Source organism: Peromyscus maniculatus, chromosome 5 (genome assembly GCF_049852395.1).
Source record: "Peromyscus maniculatus bairdii isolate BWxNUB_F1_BW_parent chromosome 5, HU_Pman_BW_mat_3.1, whole genome shotgun sequence".
In the NCBI taxonomy this organism is placed as follows: domain Eukaryota; kingdom Metazoa; phylum Chordata; class Mammalia; order Rodentia; family Cricetidae; genus Peromyscus; species Peromyscus maniculatus.
In genome coordinates, this window is record NC_134856.1 from 33733735 (window position 1) to 33753542 (window position 19808).

General features: G+C 41.1%; 1 protein-coding gene and 1 pseudogene across 10 annotated transcripts in view; both read left to right on the forward strand.

Moving 5' to 3' along the window:
• The window catches only part of Large1 (LARGE xylosyl- and glucuronyltransferase 1), a 513859-nt gene that overhangs the window by 143518 nt on the left and 350533 nt on the right, over window positions 1-19808 (forward strand). The window lies entirely within an intron of this gene.
• Window positions 3297-10321, forward strand: LOC102917859 (dolichyl-diphosphooligosaccharide--protein glycosyltransferase subunit TMEM258 pseudogene; annotated as a pseudogene).

Here is a 19808-nt window from a genome sequence, read left to right on the forward strand (position 1 = left end):
GTATACCTATGCCTATATTCTTTTCTGTTCTACCAACTCATTTCCTCTCTCTGCCCAGTTGCATCACTTCCTCTCCCTGTCCAGCTTTGTCACTTCCTGTCTGTCTGTACAGACCTCCAGATCTTTATGGTTAACTATGTTGGAACAGCCTGCCTCTGTTCCCAATGTGGCCTTGAACTCACAGAGATCCAGACAGATCCCTGCCTCCCAAGTGATAGGATTAAAGGCATGTGCTACCATTGCCTGACTTCTGTGTCTAATATAGTGGCTGGCTTTTTCCTCTGATCCTCAGATAAACTTTACTGGGGGATGCAGATAAAACATCACCCAAAGCTATGTTAATTTTTTTCATAAATTAAAACTAAAGAGCTTTCTTAGCAGACAATAAAAATTGGTGCTGAGCTTACACAAAATCTTACAAAGAATGAGAATGTGAAAGTAGATGATTGGTGCTAAATAGCTCTCAGGCTGCAGGACACATAGTAGAGTTGCAGGTGCCTTGAGTTAGGAATCTCATTAAGAGTAATGGAGTCTGACCATTTTATGGGGTATGAGATGGTTGCTGAGATGATCTCTGCTTCTTCTGTACCCAGTTTTTGATCTTAAAGTAACATTGGCTCCCTGTTGAATAGTGAAAATGACTGGAGTATCTGTTTACTGCATTTTCTGTAAGTCTTGGCTTTTGACAGAATCAGAAAGCCTAGTTTCTATGAATTACAGTGCCTGCCTTAATTGTAGTTTTAATTACCCCCACGAAAACATTTGAAAATATTGAATAGTTCATTCTATCAGTATAACATAGTTCTCAGCACTCAGGTGGCAGAGGCAGGTGGATCTTTCTGAGTTCCAGGCCAAGTAGGGCTACATAGTGATAAGTTGTTTCTCTATATCATTAGTTTTGAAGTATGGTACAGTGTGGCACTCTTTGCTTTGGTCCTTTAAGGATATGAACCATTCTTTTGGTCATTAGTGTCAACATAATACATTTCCCACTCATGGTCAGTGTGATGGCTATTCTTGGTTGCCAACTTGACTATATTTGGAATGAGCTACAATCTAGAAATGGAGGGTACACTTGTGATCCTGATCTTGAGGCAAGAACACAACATGCCTTTGATCTGGATCTTGAGTCTGGATGACACACACCTTTAATCCAGACCTTGAGGTTAGAAGGGATATCTTTAATCTGGGTGACACCTTATGCTGGAAGCCTATATAAGAACAACAGAAGAAGGAATTTGTCATTTGTTCTTTGCTGGCTTGCCCTTGTCTTGCCAGCATATCCATTCCTTCACTGGCTTTGGGGCCTACTTCTTTGGGATTCCAGTATATACAGAAGACCAGCTGAGACACCAAGTCTCATGGGGTCGAGCAGCTACTAGATTCTTGGACTTTCCATTTATAACTAGCCATTGTTGGATTAGTTGGACTGCAGCCTGTAAGTCATTCCAATAAATTCCATATATATAATATGTGTATAAATATATAATATATGTGTATATATAATATATATGTATGTATATATACATACATATAGATTTATATGGAACAAGCCAAACCTACACCTTGTTCTTATATGAGAGACAGAGAGATTCATTCCATAAGTTCTATGATTATAGAGAACCCTGACTAATACAGTCAGTTAGAAACCTTTATTATCTGACTGCTGCACTGCAGAATCATACTGCTTTTGTTCAATTAGTCCTTGTTGTGCTTAATAATGTACCAAACAGGAATAGTGATGCTGCCAGTTTTGATAGACTGGAGGAAAGCTTAGAAGTGCTGCCTTTAAGCTGACTTTGCTGATGTGTACAGTAAGAATAAATCTTCTATGCATGAAACTAGAGAGAAGGAGGAAGAGAGACGTGCTTATTACTACTGTGCACACATTTTGTTCTCAAACTTCAAAAGTTATGGCCTCAGTGCATAAGAAGTGCTGAGTTAAGATGAAAAAAGGAATTCATTTTGTGTATGTATAGGAAAAAGCATCATAACTTCAAGTTTCATTGTTGTGTACAGTTCCAGGCATGCCTGGAAGGTATTGGGACATGTCTCCTCTTGTGAGAAGGACACCACTTTGGTTCCTATGGCTGCTGCAGCAAATCACCACAGTGTTGGTGGGATAATAAAATCCCTTTTTTAGATGTCAAAAATTATTCTCAATAGACTGGAGTCAAGGTGTGTGTATGGCTTGTTTCCTCTGTAGGCCCCAGAAACAACTTCTCTCCTAAGGTTTTTAGCTTCAAGGGGCCACATACTGTTATTGTTGTGGCTCCTTTCTTATCTCCCAGCCAGAAGAGTGATGCCTTCAGACCACCCTCTCTCATCTCTCAATCAGAACTCTGCTCTGTCTACTTCTGTTCTTTGTCTACAACTACCCTGCTTTCTTGTTCTGAGGATTGTTACTCTGCACTGGGCCACCCAAGCAGCCCAGGATAATCAGCTCATCTCAACATCCATTGGTCCTTCAATGGATACATGGGTTGTGGTTATTAGATATTAGCTATGGTGGGAGGAAGTAACTCTGTTCTCTCCATCCTTGTCCATATTGAGACAATGTGAGATGTTGTATTATTTGGTTCCTTATAAAGATAACTTAGTGTCCCCCTGGGAGTTTTGAGTTAAAATTATATATTTGAATTTAGTTGATCTAATTTGTTCAGCATGTTACCATAAAATTTGACCAGAAATGCATCAAGGTTTTTCTGTCATGAAAGATCTAGTATTTCTGAAATTTGTAGATCCCACTTTCAAAGGCATTTTAGTTTATTTAATTTCAGATGCCAGTTTGCAAAAGGATTTGGTGATTTTACAAAGAAGTCTATTGATGGTTGAATAGCTCTGATAATTACAAGCAAAAGGCAGCCGTTGATATAATTACTTTGGAACACCAATTGGTTTTGTCAAGCAAAGTCAAGCATCCTCATGACCCATCATATCTATCTCTTGATTCCCTGTGGTATTCCTAACAGACATATGCATAAAGCTTTGAACTGAGATGCTTACATGAGTGTTTTTTATGGAAGTACCAAGTAGGAAATTGTAAAATGTCCATAAATAGGCATTTAGGGAACTGCAATATTAAAATGGACAAATAGCAACATGTTTATATAGCGAAGCTCCATAAAGCAATTGAAGTGAAAATAGACTTGTGGTGCTGACTAGAAGGCCATTGCTTGTTGTGAACTGTGCAGAGTTTAAATCCAAGCAAGATTGAATATATACCCTTGCCAACCAGTTGTGCTGATTAAGTCTTGTGGGGACAGGATAGCCTAACATCAGGGCACAGAACAAAGATGCTGGTATGCTGGTAAGTGTTGGTTTTTTTTTTACCATTGTAACAATTATACAGGTGTGTCACTTTATGATAATTTATTAAGTATTTTGCACTTGATGTAGTCACTTTCCCATGTATGTAAACCAGCCCAGTCAACCTGGCTGTCTTCCCCACACCTGACTGTGATACTTGTGGCCATTGACATGTTCTTTACCACCTGGTTCTTCATTTACGAGATCATCTCCACCAAGTACACACATAATATTTACAAAGAGCTCCTCATCTTCTTGGTGGCCTCACTCTTCATGGGTTTTGGAGTCTTCTTCCTCCTGCTCTGGGTTGGCATCTATGTATGAGTCTCCAAGGGTATCCATCAGGCAACTTCACCAAGTCCCTGTTTTTGTAAATTAATTTTTTACCATTGCTACAAGTGTCCCACCTACTGTTTATAATACTGATGTGACCAAAAAAAAAATACCACACACACACACACACACAAACCCCACAGAAAAAACCAAAAACCTATGCAAATCAAGTACTCATTCAGTAAAGCACTTCTCTGGCAAGTGTGAGAGGATCTGACAACTTTACATCACTGGAATACACATAAAAAGCTGGTTGGTGGTGCAAGCTTATAATCCCAGAGATGCTGAGATGGGAGTCAGAGATTGGCCAAACTCCCTGGACAGGTACTTAGCTAAGTTCCTGGCCAGTGAGAGACTCTGTCTCAAAAGGTGGAAGAAACTTCAGAAAATAACAAGGAGGTAGTTCTCTGACTTCCACACAGATAAGTGCATACCATCAACTCCCTTTACACACACACACACACACACACACACACACACACACACACACACACCCCTATGCAAATCTAGATAGTGAAGTACATAGTTGAATTTGAAGTGCTTTTATATGATTTTTTTCCTTCGAGATGAGAGGGATTTTATTAATCTTTGGGATTTATGAATCTGTGTCACTGTTTAACTTTGAAATTCAAAAGCTTTTTAAGTGTTGAACTGTTCTTTGGGGATTGATGTTTAACACTGCTGCTTTAACCATGCACATTTTATTCCTTCTTGACATGCCTTACCCTCACTCTGAGGATTTTATCACAGGATTGACTTCCAGATCTGAAATTTGTTCCTAAAACCTTGCTTCCAAATGAGTGTTCTCATCAGTTGAGACCAGTATTCCTACCAGCCATGAGATTCTTTCCGTTAGCATTAGAACAATGTTATTATGCGGCATTAAATGGTTTTTGTTAATGCATGTTACCATCTGCATAAGTCAGTAAACCCATATCTGCCTGGGAAAGAAAGAAAATTCTTACTGTGGAAGATATGAAAACTTAAGAAGAAAGTGCACTGTTCAGCCTCTCAGCGGCATCAGAATGACAGCAACCTTTTCCATCTCTGGCTCATGAAACATAGTGTGCCTGAATGTGGTCAAAAGTCATGTTAAGTTTGGCCTGTCTACTGTTTTTTCTATTACAAAAACAAACAAACAAACAAACACAAAAAAGCCCCACTCTATTAATGGCTTTGTTAAGAAATTACTAATAAAAACCATCATGTGTGGCATTCCTTTTACCAAAACAGGAACAACAACAAAAATGGAAATAGCTAGTATGGTTGCAGCTATGATTAGCTAGGATTTTGAGTAGCTGTCTCTTTTAGGGTGTTTGGATGCTCTAGTTTGTGATTGTCTCTCTCCTTCTGCTTTTCTGGGTTACCCCTAACTCTTGTTTTATGTAAGACAGAATTGGAGTAAAAGAGCTTTTGGTATCTGGTTGTGCCATTTATTGACCTTGCCTGGCTCAGTTAGGTTCTGAGCTTGAAGCTTTTGGCTTACTCTGTATCTGGTGCTAGGCCATGGGCATTCCATGAAATATTTTATTTATTCCTCAAGCATCTTGACACTTTGTAGAGGAGGATAATGAGGCTTAGGACCAAGGCCACCCACCCCCTTGTGAGTTGAGAGTTCTTTGACCTTGTATGAAAAGATCCTGTATGCTCCATTCTCTCAAGAACTTACCACAGAAGTAACTGGGAGATGTCATTTCAAAGTCATCATTGTTGTCAGACAAGGACAAGACAAACGAGACATGTGATAAAGGGCTATTTTGGGTAAGAAGGCAAACTACATTCTGTGGCTAGCAGAATTATTATAAGCCAACAGAAGCAGAAAATTCAATTATTCCTTTAATGAAATTTGCATTTTGTTTCTTCTGTGCACTCATACAATTAAGAACAGAAAAAGGTATTAGGAACCACCCAGGCTGGTCTATATTATGAACAGATGAGACCTTTGAAAATCATACAAGGGCATTTAGATGGTTGAGGTAAATGTGCCCCAGAAGGGCAGCCATACCTGAGTTTGGATTAGTGATACTTTTTCCAACACAGGGTGACAATGAACAAGATGCTCATCTCTGCAGGTGGGGTTTTTTCACTGAAAGAAAATATACCCTGTGGCCATATAGTTGTTATGAAGCCTACATAACCCACCAGCAGTGCAACAGTGGGTGTTTGACAAACCTTTGTTTGCTTTTCCTTTCTTGTGATTTTGTGGAAGGTAAGAAAGTCTCTGGGGAAGATTGCAAAGTATAGTAACATGGAATCTACTATTATGGTATTGGGGAAGAGATTGACAGGTGGGGAATGAGTTTACTCTGTAGAGTAGAATGGGAAAAATAGTTTATTGAGTATACTGCAAAGGATAGCATGGTGGATGGTAACTAGAGATGGCCTACAAGAAGGGCTTTGTGTGTGTGTGTTTATGTGTGTGTGTGTGGTGTGTTTAGTATTTCTTAGTTAGAGTGAATTTCCATGTGTGCAATTGGCTGAATGTAATTTGTTTTATATTCAGGAAAAAGTACAGACAAGCCAATGTGCAGTTCAGGGTGGTTATCATGAGCTATGCTGTTTCCAAGCATGCAAATATGGTCCATGCAAATCAGGATCATGCAAATCAGTTTAGGTCACTGGGTGCTGGGCTGTAGATCTATGCTGTCAGTTTCTAGCATTCCAGTGCCAAGTGTTGGGGATGATTTCTGGGCTATGCTTATGAGAATTCTCTAGTCAGTATCTGCTTCTTTTTCATTTTGTTTGTTTGTTTTTTGTTTTTGTTTTTGTTTTTAAATGGCCTTTCCTCCATACAAGGTTTAACTCACCTTTGTTTTACATGTGAGTAAATAGACACCTCTGTGCTTTTGTGCTCACCAACCTGCAGCCTCATCAACGTTCTTGTGACCTAATTGTAGCCACCTCCAAAGCAGCCTGTGTCATCATTTATTTCACCCATGTTTCTGCTACTACTTTATACTTTAGAATAATAAAGGCAGAACTATACTGGCTGTATTTTTCATTCATCCCTGTCCATGTATAGTTTCAGACCCTGTTAGCACTCCCTTGGAAAGGGTTGGAAAGGGCCTGAGATACCGCAACTGTAATTTTGTGGACCCGGTGGCCATATTTGAAGAAAATTAAATTATTTCACTTAAAGGACCAACTGTGTGAGAACTTTAGAGATAACCAAAAGTCTGATGGGGCTGTGACTGGGTTGATATAACTGGTTCTAGCCCTCATGTTTCACTTGACATGCTGTTCATCCTCAGTTGATGCTTCACTTATCATAGACATAATTTCCACCTCTGGAATCAAGAGTCCCTCCCGCTGCTTTTGATGGGAGGCAAAAGAGCCCCTCATGCCTCACAGAGAGTTGGCCTAGCATCGTTTCAGGTCCCATGGCTCCTTTGAATATTCTGTCCATACTCTCAAGCAACACAACCTCAAGAAGTCAGTGGACTATAAGTTAAGCTCACTGTGGAGGTAAGGATGCTGGGGATACCCAATGTCTCTTTGCAGACTGTGGCCCTAAGAGCATGGCTGTTATGCTCTTCGGCTCCAGCAGAAGGCACTGAAGGCCTCATTTCACAAGAATCAGAATTTCCTGAGTGGAGCACCATCTGTCATGGTAGCCAGAGCTTGAGATGATGTCCTGCTTGGAAGCCTCTTGCAGGCCCTGTTGATACCATCATGTTCATATAGTGATGCACCATTGAGTATGGGCTTCCATGTACATATGGAAGAACACTCCTTGCCACCCATTAGGGATGGAGCATACCCATTTCTAATGCAGCCACTAAGCTTTAGAGCCATGATGTGGATCTTCTAAGGTTCTTTATTTGTTTAACAAGCACAGCCAGACATCACTGCAGGACTGGGGCTAGAGCCCTCACACCCTAGAGTGTCCCCACTTCTCATGAAACGTAACTCCCAAAAGATAGAGAGACTTAAGTCATGAACACATCCATGTTGTGCTAAGTGGTGACAAAACAACAATGGTAACTAAAGCATGATGTCAAGATGGTGGCACAGGTGACAAGGTTAAGGGCCTAGTCAGGTGAGGGAATGGGAAATACTGCTTTATTGGGATCATGCCCCACTGGCAGGTGACATGTCAGAAAAGCTAGATAGAAATGGGAGGACAACCATTCAGGTGGAAGGAACAGTAGAGTGTTTGGTCCCCTATAGCTGGTAGCTAAAGAGAAGAGGTTAAGGAGTGATGAGAGAGGAGGTTAAGGAGCTTAGGTAGCTGATCTGGCCACAAGCTGGTCTGAGACCTTGTGTCTGGCTTTGTCCTCCTTGCCTAACTTTTTCATGCAAAACTTCTTCCTTTGCAACCTTCTCTTGGCTTCTGCTGCTGTCATGGGAAAGAGGAGCCTGAGCCAACACTTCCTCCCCTGTCCTGTAAGGAGGTCTTCTAGATCTCTGCTTTCTGAATTTGCTGGATGAGACTGTCCTAGTACATGTGTATAGTGTATTGACTCCCACCCATCCTGGGCCCTGAGCAGAAATAGTGACATAGGGCCCTGCTTGCCCCAGACCAAGTGCCTCACCTTAAGTCATCCTTATTTTCTGGCCAATTGGTGGTGAAGTTTGTCCTGGATAAAGTGAAGCTTCTGGATGGCTTGTTGTTATTCCCTCCCTATTCCAGCCTCCTGGTTTTACATGCCATTCTGATCATCACAGAGAAGTCAGCACTGCATGTTTGCTTCACCCTTGATGCCTCACTTCTGCCTGTAAAACTGATATTCACACAGACTCTTCAGCTTATAAATGGTTTGTACTTTTCTGTTAATGGCTTACTCTAAGTAATTCTTAAGGGCTTTTCTCAGTGCCTTTGAAAGACTAAGGTGTCATGTTTTGTTTAACGTGAGTCATGGTTGTTACTTACTCGAGTCCACACATTCAGGTGGTGACTACCACTGTCTCTTGGTGTCAGTTCTCAGTGGATTGATTCTCAATGGCTTCTCCTTCTGTACTGTTGTTCCATTCCTTATATGAAATGGCTTAGTACTTGCTAGAAACCTACATCTATGCTACCATAATCTTTAAGTGATTCCCAAATAACTTATAATAAATACTTTCTAATATAAAGTAAATGCTGTATTAATGGTTGTTAGGCTGCACTGTGTAGGGAAGAATGATGAGAAAATAAAGTGTGCATCTTGGCACATAGCATTTTTTCACAGTCCTTTTTTGTTTTAAATCTTTGATTGGTTAAATTTGTAGACAGGGAAACTGCAGCTGTGCAAGACCAACTCTACTTACTTTCCTCAGTCATTTTTGGGGTCCTTTGTCTGGCCTAGTGCCCAGAATTGAAACTCAATAGATGTCAAAGTGTCAAAATTAAAATGGTATCAGAAAGGCTGGCAAGGTTGTGCCTTAGCTGGTACATTACTAGCCATGGGAGCATGGGGAGCTATGTTTGAATACCCAGCACCTAACCCATGCAAAAAGCCAGATTTGGAGATATGTATCTGTTACCCTTGTGCTGAGGAGAGAGGTAAAGATAGGTTTATTCCTGGATTTTACTGATCAGACATCCAGTCTAGCCAAATTGGTAAGCTCCAGGTTCAATGAAAGATCCTTTCTCAAAAAGTAAGGTAGATAGTGACTGAAGATGTCTGGTAACAACCTCTGACCTCCATACATATTCACAGGTCCACACACATAAACCTAAACACACACACACACACACACACACACACACACAATCAGCAACTTCATTCAAGCACCAGGTCCCCTAAACTGTTTTGTTTCTGTGAGCTGCTCTGTAAGGCCTCAAAGATATTTTCATTTAGCAGACAGAGAAATGGATGCAGTGACTGGTTCAAATTTGAGAGCTAGGGAGTGGGGTACTAAAATTTAATCAGAGTAGTTGTGTCTACTACAGTGTAGCTTAGGTTCTTATACCTCTTGAATGGATTAGATTCTAGACCTCATCTCTCTTTGATGTAAGGTGGCTCTCTTTTGCTTTGTTACCTATAGGTGTTGGGGCAATTAGTAATTTGCCTTTATGTCACCTTGGATGAGAAATGTACTGATCCAAAGTTCTCAACGAGTGCTTTGACATTTTTTTTTAATTCTTTAATATATATATTACAGTTTCCTCTACCTCCATTACCCCCAGATCCACTCCTCCATTTCCCAGTAGGCCTCCATGGGATATCAACCGAGCAGAGCATAATAAATCACAATAAGACTCAGCACAAACCCTTATATGAAGGCAGGGCAAGGTGACCCATTAGGAAAAGGGTCCCAAGCACAGGCAAAAGAGTTGCCCCTACTTCTACTGTTAGGAGTCTCACAAGAACACCAAGCTACACAACCATAATGTATATGCAGAGGACCTAGCTTAGACCCATACAGGGTCCATGCTTGTCATTACAGTCTCTGTGAGCCCTCTGAGCCTTGCTTAGTTGATTGTGTGGATCGTATTCTCATGGTGTTCTGGACCCTTGTGGCTCCTAGAATTCTTCTTCCCCCTCTTCTTTGGGGTTTTCCTGGCCTCACCAAGTGTTTGTTTGTGGCTCTCTGCATCTGCTCCTATCAGTTGTTGCATGATGTTTCTCTGATTATGATTGGGTTAGGCACAAATCTGTGAGTATTACAGAATATCATTTCTTTTCTTTTCTTTGGTTTTTTGAGACAAGGTTCCTCTGTGTAGCTTTGCGCCTTTCCTGGAACTCACTTGGTAGCCCATCGAACTCACAGAGATCCGCCTGGCTCTGCCTCCCGAGTGCTGGGATTAAAGGCGTGCGCCACCATGCCTGGCGACAGAATATCATTTCATTGACTTTTTTTTTTTTTTTTTTTTTTGCCAGTCATATTTGGTTTATTCTGGGTCTCTGGGCTGACCAGCCTCTGGTTCCTGGCCATCCAAGCAGTGTTAGGCATGGGCTCCCTCTCATGTCATTGGTCTAAAGTTGTTCGACTTATTGGTTGGTCGCTCCCACAAGTTCTGTGCCAGTATTACATCAGCATATCTTGCAGGCAGGGCACATTGTAGGTTAAAGCTTTTGTGGCTGGTTGATGTCCCAATCTCACTGCTGGGAGCATTGACTGATTATAGAAGATGGTCGATTCAGGCTCCGTATTCTCCATTACTAGAGGACTTCAGTAGGATAATTCTTGTAGATTCCAGGGAGTGTCCACTGTACTAGGTTTCTACATTGTCCACCCCATCCCAAATACCCCCCAATTCCAGTCTTCTCTCCCAGTATTCTATTTGGGTATGTTGTGCATTCATTTTCATTGAATTCTAGGAAATCTGTAATTTCTTTCTTTCTTTCAGCATTCCTTCAGTAGAGAGTTGTTCACTTTCAATGAAAGTATAACTTTTTGTAAACTTTTTGTTTGTTGTTGAAATCCAGCTTCCATCCATGGTAGTCTGCTAGGATGAAGGGAGTTATTTCAACTTTCTTTGAGACTTTGAATCTGTTGAGACTTTATCTGCAACTGAGTATGTGATCAGTTTTGGAGAAAGCTCTGTGAAGTGTTGAGAAGAAGGTGTATTCTTTTGTTTGGGTGAAATGTTCTGTAGATATCTGTTAGGTCCATTTGGTCCATAACCTCTGTTAGCTCCAGTATTTCTCTGTTTAGTTTTTGTCTGGATGTCCTGTCCATTGGTGAGAGTGGGGTATTGAAATCTCCCACTATCAGTGTGTGGTGGTTGATATATTTTTAAAAATTTAGTAGTGTTTCCTTTGCAAACATTGGTGCCCTTATGTTGGGGGCATAGATATTAAAACTGAGAAATCATCATGGTGGATTTTTTTTTTTTATGAGTATAAGGTGTCCTTTCCTGTATCTTTTGATTTACTTTGGTTTGTAGTCTATTTTGTTAGATATTAGAATGGCTGCACCAGCTTGCTTCTTAAGTCCACTTGATTAGAAAGTCTTTTCCCAGCCCTTTAATCTGAGGTATTATCTGTCTTTGATGTTGAGGTGTGTTTCTTGTATTCAATAGAAGGATGGATCCTGTTTTTGTATCCATTCTGTTTGCCTGTGTCTTTTTATTGGGGAATTAAGTCCATTGATATTGAGAGATATCAGTGACCAGGGAATATCAATTCCTGTTATTTTGCTGGTGTGAGTGTGTGTGTGTGTGTGTGTGTGTGTGTGTGTGTGTGTATTGTGTGTGTGTTTCCCTTCTTTTGTTTTTGCTGGTATGATATTATTTATTGCCTGTGCTTTTGTGGGTGTAGTTAATCTCCTTGGGTTGGAATTTTCCTCCTAGTATGTTATGTAGGTCTGTAGTTGTGGATAGATATTGTTAATTTGACTATCATGGAATATCATGTTTTCTCCTTGTATAATGATTTTTTAAGTTTTGCTAGATATTGGAATCTGTGGTATCTTAGAGTCTGCAGGATATCTCTCCAGGCCCTTCTGGCTTTTAGTGTCTCCATTGAGAAGTTGGATGTAATTCTGATAGGTCTGCCTTTATATGTTACTTTCTCTTTTTCCCTTGCAGCTTTTAGTATTCTTTGATTATTATGTGGCAAGGAGACTTTTTTTTTTTTTTTGGTTTTTCGAGACAGGGTTTCTCTATGTAGCTTTGCGCCTTTCCTGGATCTTGCTCTGTAGACAAGGCTGGCCTTGAACTCACAAAGATCCGCCTGCCTCTGCCTCCTGAGTGCTGGGATTAAAGGCATGTGCCACTACCGCCCGGCGGGGACTTTCTTTTCTGGTCCAATCTGTTTAGTGTTCTGTAAGCTTCTTGTTCCTTTATAGGCATTTCCTTTTTTATGCTAGGAAACTTTTCTACTATGATTTTGTTGAAAATATTTTCTGGGCCTTTGATCTGGAAATCTTCTCCTTCTATCCTATTATTCTTAGATTTGGTCTTTATGTAGTGTTCCAGATTTCCTAAATGTATGGTGTCAGGAACTTTTTAGATTTAACATTTCTTTGACTCATGTATCCATTTCTTCTATTGTGTCTTTGATGCCTTGGATTCTCTCTTCCATTTCTCGTATTCTGTTGGTGATACTTGTGCCCATGATTTCTGTTCCCTTACCTAGATTTTTCATTTCTAGAAATTCCTCAGTTTGTGTTTTCTTTATTGCTTCTATTTCCATTTTCATGTATTGAACAGTTTTATTCATTTCCTTCAACTGTTAGTTTTTTCTTTGCATTTTTAATATAATTTATTCATTTCCTCCAATTATTTATTTGTGTTTTTATGTATTTCTTTAAGAGATTTATTCCCTTCCTCTTTAAAGACCTCAATCATCTTCATACAGTTGTTTTTAAGGTCTTTTTCTTGTATTTCTGCTGTGTTGGTATATTAAGGGGTTGCTGTAGTAGGATAGCTGAGCTTTGGTGGTGACACATTGCCTTGGCTGTTGTTGATTGTGTTTTTATGCTGGTGTCTAGGCATCTGGATTTGGAGTGATTATAGGTCTAGGCTCCAATTTCTGAGTTTGTTTTTGTTGGATGGGTGATTTTTGTTTTGTTCCTTGGTTTTTATTTCCTCTTTAGTCTTTTGGTAGGTGTGGCCTGGACTTCTCACAATCATTGTGGTCTCTGGTATAGTGGGTAGTCCCTGCCCATTTGGAGGCTGGAGCAGGGCAACTAGAAGGGTATGGGACTCTGGAGATAAGGTGGGGGGATGTGGAGATAGTGAGGGAATGGGGGAATTTGCCTAGTAAGCAGCCCTACCTGGACTCTTCCTAGTTTGTGTGGTTCTCTAGTAGAGTGAAGATTCTGCTTTGGTGTTTTCAGACTGCAGATTTTCATGCTTACATCTTGGAATTGCATGCCCTTTGCCATTCTTCTATTGATGACAAATTTCAATCTTTGGAGAGAGACAGGGTCTTTTTTTTTTATTATTATTATTATTATTATTATTATTTTATAACACCATTCAGTTCAACATAATAGCCACAGAATCCCCTGTTCTCCCCCTCTCGCCCACCCCTCCCCCCAGCCCACCCCCCATTCCCACCTCCTCCAGATCAAGGTCTCCCCCGAGGACCGGGGTTGACCTGGTAGACTCAGTCCAGACAGGGTCTTTTAACAATGGTGATAACCTTTCATTTCTGTCACTTTCCTCGGGGCCAGACTGTGATTGATGCTTCTTAGAATGCTCGGTGTGATGCATACAAAGCACTGTGGAGCATTTGGATTCCTGGACTATTTAGATTTTCTAGTTCAGAAATAACTGTGTGCATGTGTGGGCAGTGGGATTTTTCAATGTGCACATGGGAGCTTGTTCAGAGGAAGCTGAAAAAGAGACAGGTCTCCAGAGACATAGGCATCTCATCCACAGCTTAATTTCATGTTTTGAATAAACACTCAGAGATGAGTGGCATGAAGAGGAGGATAAGTAAGTTTTTCAGGGAGTATTTCCATGCTGTGTTTCACTTCCTGGACTCTCCTCATAGATACACCTGCTCCAAAGGTTCTTTGATGAATAGGAAGGAATCTCTTTTTCCCTCTGTTCCAGCCTTTGTCCTAGACAGCGTGTCTTCCTTTCCACATGTTTCTCTGGCAGGTGATAATCAGAAGGCGATGCTTGAATAGTGTAGTTGCTTTGTCATTTTAATGTGATGCCTTATAGGTGATATGTCTGGGGACTTGTAGGTTTTGAGGCCATGCTTTCTTCCTGTCCTTAGTGTAGGATAATATAAATTGACACATGGTGAGTCTCCATTACATGTGTCTTTCTGAGTGCATGGACTGTGATTTATAAGACATCATTTGGGCAGGCACTAGCATCATACTCACTGTTGTAGATGACATACTGGCTGTTGGTTGTGCTTGGCCTAGGTCACAGCCAGTTGTTATCTTGCTCAGAGTCTGAACTCTTCCCCACCATGAGTCCAGTCTTCTTTCTGCTCTACCTGTGTACTGCTCTTGGTCCCCTTCCCATAAAATCAGTAGTCCCTCCCATGTGATGAACATTGTGTGTGTGTCAGCAGCAAACAGATGACCAAGGTACTATCCTCAGACTGCAGATGGCATAGAGATCCAGAGTAATAGTGAACTGCTTCTGCCATGATTTTCAGGATGGAGTGGTGGGATTTTACATGGCTGGAGGACAGAAAAGGGCTACACAGAGAAGTTGACCACACAGCTTAGCCTTCAAAAGCCAGTTGGAGTGTCCTGATGACACAGGGGAAACCATAGTGTTACTTTAGATGACAAGAGCAAAACATTCCTGGCAGGAGGAAGACTAGAAAGTGATCTGTGGATACTGGGTGTCTATATTCTGTTGCTCATTGATGAGGACTGTCAGTCTTTTGCTAATGAAAACATAAGTATATCTATCCAGACCACTGTGATAATGGCTGTTTTTTTGTGTGAACCCCCAAAAGCATGGTCATCTTTATCTTTGACCTTTTCCCACCTGTTCATTCCATGTAACAAGGAAGCAACCTGAAACCAGATGTTAAGTGGGAGGTTTAAGGGGAATTGGAACCCTGTGTATATTCCAGATGAAGATTCATACAGAACTTGAATGAATGAGGGTATTAGTATGGTATGTGAGGATACAAAATTGTTTATAAATTATTTTATGTATATGAATGTATTGCCCTCATGTAATATATATGCACTACATGTGTGTCTGGTGCTCCCAGAGGTGGGAAGAAAGGTCATATTTCCTGGAAGTGGAATTACAGATACTTATGAACCATATGTGGGCAGTGCAAATTGAATCTAGGTACTCTGAAAGAACAGCTAGTGTTCTTTTCCCTTGAACTATTTCTCCAACTCTGTATGTAGCAAGAGATGACCTAGATAGAATTCCTGATCTTCCTGTCCCTACCTCCCAAGTGCTGGAATTACATGCACATGCCACCATGCTGCCATAGCTGGTTGATACAGTGCTGGGAATAGAACCCATGGCTGGATCCATGCTAGGCAAATGCTTGACTAATTAAATTCATCTTAGTCTTGTCTCTGTTTTTGTTTTTCTTCAGTGTGAAACTTTTGAGAAAGATTCTGATGCTTTGATATCACTGACACCTATTATTTGGGCCTTCACCATCATCCTGAGAAGTCTGCATTCCTCATTGGTGTGGTTCCCTTTGAGTATCCTTACCCCCCCATTTTTTTCCTCCATGATCATCATATAATTGTGAATTAAGCACTATATATTTTTGATAGTGGACTAGAGTGTGAGAAACACAGTTAAGATTAAGCTATGGCTCCTGACCTCGAAGAAACTGTTGCCTTTATAGTTGTAAGTGATAATAGCTGCCCTCCAATTGCTCATTCCTAGTGTAATGAGTTTGTGGAGGAATCCAGATGAGGATTTGAAGACTGGCAAATGGGTAATGGAATCAAAGAATGATAGAGTGAAGACTGAAAGCAGCAGTCTCTACAAGAGAATCATAATTGCAATCTAAAATGCCTCCTTTGATGAAAGTGTATATGCTTTTGTTTGGGGACCTGGAAGAAGAACATATAGCCATCTGGAGACATCAAAAATGGAGGAGGAAATCATGTCATGGTTAGAGTCTTCACATGTGGTAAATAGTCTAGGCAGAGGAGGCATCCCTGAACTCTTCCATTGGTTGTTATGAGGAGGGGGTGATGGGAGAGGTCTGTTTGCTGAGATCATTGAATGATAGCAGGTGTGGTCTTAGAGACCAGCATGCTTAATTAACCAAGCTGAAATGATCTTGCTAGAAACTAGGAAGCAAAATCGAAAACCTGCTGTGTTCAGCATAGAGCTGCAGCAAGCAGGCTCCTGCATTGACTTCTGAGCCTCCCAGAAATTACTGTGTCTTCAGTATTCTTGGTATATCTTTCTGTTTTTATACTTAGACCCTGGAAGTCTCTCACCCCATCCCCCACCTCTGTGCATGTCTCCATCTTTGACTTTCAGTGATTCTGTATTAATAGCAGTAATTAAGCCACCTCATCTCATTGGGGAGGATACATTCCTCTTCATCAGGCCCAGGGAGGAGCTTAATTAGTTTCTGCTCCCTCCCTCCCCCTGCTGCCTCTGTGGAGTTCAGAGCTGTCAGTTGCACCCATGTCTGTGGGAAGCATAAGAATCTGCATCTGTGGATACCTTTCAGAGGGTTTGTTTCTCTGCTTCCTGAGAACATTTTCTGCTGTTACTCAAGACCAGAGAGCATCAAAAGGGGAAAGGGAGAGGACAGGTCTCTTCAACAAAAATTCCTGGCTTCTTTGTCTTCTGTTACCATGTGTCTTAGACAGGGCAGGACCACAGGTGGAGACAGTGGACTTCTTGCTGTATGAAATCCTGCTTAGCCTCTGGAGAAGCCCTCAGACTCTTCTGGCTCTTTTCTCAAACTGTGTCCACATCTGAGTATGTTGGATGCTGGGTGGCAGGAGGCAGGGAGGCTTGGAGATTAGCTAGAAAATTAGGATGAAAAGAGTTAGCCTTAAAGCATAATCTATATTCCACACTAGTCCTGCTTGTTTGAGCCAACTGTCAGTAACAGCTTATCATCCATTGAGTTTGGACAGATGTTAGGCTTGATCCTGCACAGTCATTAGACATGCTGTTCTATTTAATTCTCACAGAAAGTTGCCAGAGACATACCACTGTCCTATTTGTTAGATGTAAAAGCTGGAGTCTGAGAAGCTCAAGAACACCTGCTGAGAACGCATAGCTTTCTAGGGTAGCAGCCTTGATTCTTTCCTCACTTTCCTGACCCTTTCTTCACGTTCTGCTTATGGTACCTATGATGCCTTAGATAATTTGTTGGTAAAACTGGACTTTTTAGACTGCAAGATGCTCTAGATGAAAGTACCCCATGTAGCACCAGGAATAAGCAGAATGTGATTCAGGGAAGCCAAGTTGGTCCTAACTTCTGCTACACCCCAAGACCAGGTAGTATTGCCAAGTAATGTCCTTCATGTTGAACCTGCTCCTCTACCCACTCACCTTTCTTCCCTTTGGGGGTCATGTGAGACTCTTGGTGCCTCGTTGGCTTTATAGTTGGGTGGTCTTTATGAGTTGATTTCCACCAAGGAGAATACAGAGCAGCTACTGTCCCTGTGGTCAACAGCCCTCATCTCCAAACCACCCAGAACATCATCTATATAAACTCCCTCTCACTCCCTGAACACCCCTGGAGGATTTGCTAAGCCACTTCATTCCTAAACTATTTGGAGAAACATCTGTCTAAACTCTTCCTCATTCCTATATTACCCCTGGAGGATCAATCCCTTGGCTGGCCCTGTCTTTCAGCCTTTGAGCATACCTGGCTTGGAGAAAAGGCTCTTTCTCTTTAAATTGGCTCAATTTGCATTCCACTAGCAATTTCCTTACTCTGAGGGATCCATGGGACATTAAATTAGCAGAAAATGACATTAGTGCTAAGAACCCAATTCTATTACCTGAAATACAAGTTTTATTATAAGGAACCACACAGCCTCCTTTCCACCTCCCCACCGAAGATCATACCCTCCCACTGGATCATATTAATGCCTCTTCTTAGTTTGGAGGCACTTTATGTTTATGGCAGGTCCCTTTGCATTCAGTATACTCTGTGTTAGAGCAAGGCACATTTGTATGTGGTTTTCTCCCTCATCATTGGCTGGTTTTTCTGACTGTGGGGTATAGATGTGAATTCTCATGGAGGCTGAATGCTGAATCTAGCCAGTTCCTAGTTTACCCTTGTCTTTAACTCTGCGGTATTCTATGCCCTTAATGTTGTCTAGCTCTTTGCCCCCCCCCCCCCCCCCCCCCGCACCCCCTCCGGAATAGTCTGTCAAGAATGCTCTTTCCTTGAATTGAACCTTTTCTCTTTGGTCCCTGCTGTTTCAGTGTGTTCCAAACAATAGGACAGTATGCTCTCTGTCCTGCATTGCTGTGCTTGGGATGGGTAATATACTTTAAGAACCAACACTGGGCAAGGTGTGTGGGAATCTGTATTCAAAGTTCCTTTTGTTATTACTAAGTCTTGGGAAGGTGGTATAATGCCAGTGTTTGGTGTGTGTCTTCCCTGTTCAACCCTGCTCCCCCCTACAGGGTTGTGTCATTTCATTCAGTTTCATATCACCAAGGTAAGATTCAAAGTACTTGGTAAGTACTGACTGAATTTAATTGAGTGAACTAGATAAAATGAAAACCCACTTGGAGAAGAGAGACATGAAAAAGACTCTGGACTCCTCCAAATACCTGGGTAGTTTTGAGGTAAAATGTAGGTCCTGAAGTTAACTAGTAACAAATCTAAGACAACTAGGCAGCTGGCACATGACATTTCAAATGACTGCTTATCCCAATGTGTTTATTTACTTGGGGTACAATATAACCCTGTGTAAGGAGGCAGGAAAGAGGAAGGGCCTGTCTGACCTGCACATATTCAGCTGGATTGCTTGTGTGGAGTTTGGACACAGAATTACAGAAATCTCAGTCCAGATCCTGCATCTGAGTCCAGCCATGCCCAGGACTTATTGTTTAGTCATGGATGACTGGTTCCCCCTTTGTAGAATCTGCAAAATAAGGTGGGTTGGAACAGTTGAACCAATTCTGTATGGATGGTTATCCACTATGAAAAATGAAATGAAAAGCAACTTACAGTGGACCAGAAGTCTAAATATCAAAGCTAAAACTGTAAGACTTAAGAAAAGACAAGCCCAGGTCCTTGAGACTAAAAATCTGGTCATGGCTTCTTAGACATGACACTGGGATCTTCCTTTTTGTTTGTAACAAGCCATTCACCTCTTCATTGTGTCCCCTACACCTTTGTCATTTGTTTATCATATTGAATATATTACAGTGTGTTCACATCCTTTTATATCTGTTAATAGTCTAGGATGGTAAAACTTACCATTATATAGTCTAGGGATGGGGTCTGCCATTTAGGAAAGAAGGAAGGACAAAAGATGAAGGTAGGAAGGAAAGAAAGGATGGAAGAAGGGATAGATATAATGGATGGGTAGGTAGTTAGGTGGGTGAATGAGTAGATGTATGAATGAATGGATGTGTTAATGGGATGGATAGTTAGATAAATAAATAGATGCATAATATATGAATGACTGAATGGGTAAGTAGATGAATGGATAAATATATGGACAAGTGGATAAATGATTAGATGATGAGATGAACAGGTAGATAAATGGATAGATAGATGGTTGGATAGATGATGGATGAATGGATGGTTGGACATATGAATAGATCGGTGGATGGTCAAAAACAAGTCAGTCTTTCTTGATTTTTCAATTCTAAGAGAGAAAAAGTAATTTCCACC